Raw genomic sequence first — 4,522 nt, forward strand, 5'->3', positions numbered from 1 at the left:
CATACACTCGCCTCAGGATCGGACACACCATCCTAACTCACTCGCATATACTTATGGGAAAAACCCGTTCCAATTGCCCTTTTTGTGACAACTGCGTATCAATTCAACACATACTAGCAGACTGCCCAGTAATCCACTCAACAACACACTACTCTGACAACATTGACTTAGCACAAGCATTAAAAAATCCCTCGGATAAAAACGTAATGATTAAGTAATACCCGTGCGAAGACTGGGCGGGCTGCTAGTTATTTAGTATAATGAACAAATGTTTATTTGTGGTATACTTTTATTAGTAGATGATGTTAACATTATAGTTTCTTATATTTCAACCATAAAACATTTATTTACTGATAGTCAGATATATTGTAATAGTAGTGAATTCTTATAAAAAAAATGTCAAACGAAAGCTTACCATCCATATCTTCTTTTATGGGAAAAATAAGAAATTCTTGAGGCGTGTTTAAATTTGTTCAAACAAAAAACAACTTACATGATACTACACAACAAATAACATCCCAGTAACATTTAACACATATGTATAGTAATTCAAAATAATCACTTTAATAATGCACTGTAAATTTTTCTCATCAAACTTAAGAATTTATAAGTGCTAAATTACTTCAAAAGGAGCAAAAAAATGTTACACAAGATTTTCTGGAGTTGAGTAAGAGTGCCTCAAAATAAGCGTTTTTCATAACATTTTCCATTCTGGCCAGATCCGATAAAATAATTACTTTTGAGCATTTAAATTAAAATAACCAACACTTGATTAAAAATTACTATATAGAGTTTTTTTAATACATGGATAAACTATTTACATTTTTTTTTTTATCAAAAGAACAGAATATTGATCTTTCAATACCCAATAAAAGGATTTAAACTTGTTTTAATAATACTCCATTGAAAATTAATAACAGAACGTTTCATCAACATACATGTTTACATATTTTTGGTAAGATTTCAATCTGGCCATATCTCGTTTCCGATTGTCATCTCATCAACTGTCAAAGTTCACTAGGTTTCGACGTTTAGCAATTGCTCTTTCAGTTTCAATGAGAAATGAGTTGGGCATCTCTTTATCTTTACCGCAGGTTTATTACATTTATTTCTGTTTATAGTGAGATGGGATGAAGCGATGTCCAAGTTATTCCAGTGGGAGAGCGCCTCAAAATATGAGTTTTTGATAACATTTTCTATTGCAGCCAGATCGAAAGAATAAGAATTTTTGAACATTTAAATTAGAACCCCCCAACTTTACGGTTCAAAATTAATATATATTGGACTTCTATGAACACATGTGTCCAGTAAAATTTATTAGCAATAAAATCCGCAATTTAAGATTTTATTTGAAACCGGCGGTAAGTACGGAAGGGCGGAACGTCGATCACTATATAAAGTCAGGAATAAAGCGATGCTAAACTTATTCTACTGTAAAGTCGCTTCAAACTTAGAGTTGTTAAAACATTTTCCACTGTAGCCATATCGTCAAAATAATAATTTTTGAGCATTTATATTAAAACACCCAATATTTATAACGATTCAAAATTATTATACGTTAATACGTTTAAGGAATAGAGAAACAATTGAATTCTTTTTTTTTTTTTTAAGATTTATTAAAACTACTGTTTTTTTTAACATTGAACATTTACTAAAATAATTTACACATTTTAGCTAATAGTTTAGTAATAAACGTTTTCCATAATTTTTAATTGAATATTTAACTACGAGACATCACATCATAAAACATTTTTTCAAATACATAACAATTTTGCGCGTTCTATAACTTTCATTGTTTTAAATTTTTGTTAATGCTCCTGAACACATACTATATATTATAGTAGGATTTAAATATGAACCTTCAAGTACTTACAATGGCTGAACGTTAAAGCCTATATAATCCACTAAATTGAAGTAGGGGTACGTAAATTGCTCTCCCATTTTGAAATTACTGAAAAGTTTTGCATCTCTTTATCTCTGCTATTGTGTTATGAATGGCCGGCCATTGACAAACTTTGAAATGACATTTTTATTGTTCTCACGAAACTTTGAACACATAGCCGACTGCACGATAGCGAAATTAGGTTGTCTGCCCACGACGTCAGATTTTTGAACATTTTGAGGACGGCAGCGACATGCGAGTATCAAACAGCTGATGTACAGAATTTCGTTGTTCCTATGTTTAACACTTCCCGCAGGTTGCCTTTTATATCTCAGGACTTCGCAGCTCTAGTTATGTAATCTGACAACTCACAACTTGATCGTCAAGTTCGATATTTTTGATGTTATATACCTGTGCCCAAAGAATAAGATGACATTGTATTTATTTTGAAAATTCTTTATTTATTCTTCCAAATCAATTTCAACCCCTTCAAAGTAATCCCCACTAAATGTAATACATTATGCCAACAGATTTTCCAATCTTCGAAACACTGGTTGTAGTCACTTTCCGGGATAGCCTTCAGTTCCGTCTTCGCTGCGGCTTGAATCTCTTCTATCGTATAAAAACGGTGTCCCCGGAGCGGTCTTTTAAGTTTGGTGAACAGCAAGAAGTCGCACGGCGCCAGATCAGGTGAATACGGTGGTTGCGGAACGATATGGGTTGAGTTTTTGGCGAAATGATCATTTAATGCAAATTCTTTGCTCAACAAATTTCGACATCGCAAACAACGAAAAACTCACTTTTAGCAGCTCACAAAACGACTCGTATCTCAAACACTAATGARTATTTTGACATGAAATTTGACATAAATGTCATTGAAAGTACTACCAACATAAAAAAAATCCTCCAAATCCTTCGACGCGCGCAGTTTAAATTCAAATGTCACCATATTTTTTATAATGTGAGGGTTGACAATATACCTTCAGCTTTCGTTGTAAAGAGGAGTATAAAATTTTATTAAAACATTAACTATTTTTCCAAGTGAGGAAAGTTCTCTGATCGCCATTCACTTGGGAGTGGCCAGAAAGGTCCCTATATCATTTACTACTGTGGCCATATAACGAAGCGCAACTTCGGTGTAGGATTCGTGGTGAGAGAGAAACTCCGTTGCCGATCATGATTAACGATCCGATGCCGGTGGATGAACGTCAGGTTACAATCCGCATCAAATCGAAATCATCTTTGACGCAACAGTCGGTAAATTCAGCCTCCACAAGGAAACCTCGCAACGTGACGATCGACCACAATACGTGCAGGATGGGATAGATACCGAGAGTTAAATAGGGAAGCAAGACGCATTTGTACACAGAAAAAGAAACAGGCCAAAATGCGTGAGTATGAACAGCTTGACAAGCTGGCCGACAGGGGATAATGTTCGAGAATTCGACGAAAAAATGCGCCGACTAACAGAGGATTTCAATATTATACTCTTGTAGATCTAGTGACTGATGGCCAAGGCATACTAAAATTATGGAAGGAAGGAGAATCCGATTTTCCAATCGATGACGATGGAGCAGACGTTCCAATGCCCGACCATGAATAAGTTCGAATAGCAATTACCTGCCTGAAGAACAAGTGGTCGGGCCCTATGGTTTAACCTCCAAGCTATTCAAACACTGCGACGAAGAACTGATAAATAGCATGCTTCAGTTTCTTTTCTCTGCCCAATCTACAAAAAGGGGGACCCAAGAATCTGCGCCAACTTCCGTGGGATAAGTCTCCTAAACATCGCATGTAAGGTGCTACTGAGCGCATTGTGTGATAGATTAAAGCCCACCGTCAACAAACTGATTGGGTCTTATCAGTGTGACTTTAGTCCTGGAAAATCAACAACCGACCAGATATTCACCATGCCCCAAACCTTTCAAAAGACCCGTGAAAAGAGAATCGACACACACCATTTCTTCGTCGATTTCAAAGCTGCTTTCGACAGCACGATAAGGAGCAGACTTTATGCCACCATGTCTGAATTTGATAACCCCGCTAAACTAATACAGCTGTGTAAATTGTCGTTGATTAACGAACGATGGACTGTATGAGATATGCGACGACATTGACATAGTTCAGCGAATTATAAGACAGCAGCTACGCTGGCTAGGTCCTGTCATCATAATGAACGAAAACACTTCAGCTTTGAAAGTATGCGATGCATTACCCACCACGGAAACCAGAAGAAGAAGACGACTTCCACTCCGATAGATAAATAGTTGCTGCCGATTCAAATAATTTCGTAAGGCTTTGGATTTTTTTGTTTATATTTATTTGGGTGCAAGACTTGAGGGTAGACTAAAAAAAATTTCTGTTTGCGTGCGACTGGCACTTCTCTGTTAACATGAAGTATGAGAGGAATTGTAGAAATCATGCAGTTCCGGAAATAGATTTGCTAAATTTGAATTGGGAAATGAAGATTTTCGATCAATAAATGTTGCGTATTCGTATAATTCCTCCTAATTTCCTATAACTTAATACTATTAGCATATGTGGCAAAATAAGCACAAGACGAATAAATGGTTATTTTGATAGTGAATAGTAGTGGAGAAATATTTTCAATTAAAAAATAAATTATACAAAATAATGGGA

The sequence above is a fragment of the Bactrocera latifrons genome, unplaced genomic scaffold (genome assembly GCF_001853355.1).
Source record: "Bactrocera latifrons isolate USDA-ARS-PBARC rearing strain unplaced genomic scaffold, ASM185335v1 scaffold_212, whole genome shotgun sequence".
Taxonomy (NCBI): domain Eukaryota; kingdom Metazoa; phylum Arthropoda; class Insecta; order Diptera; family Tephritidae; genus Bactrocera; species Bactrocera latifrons.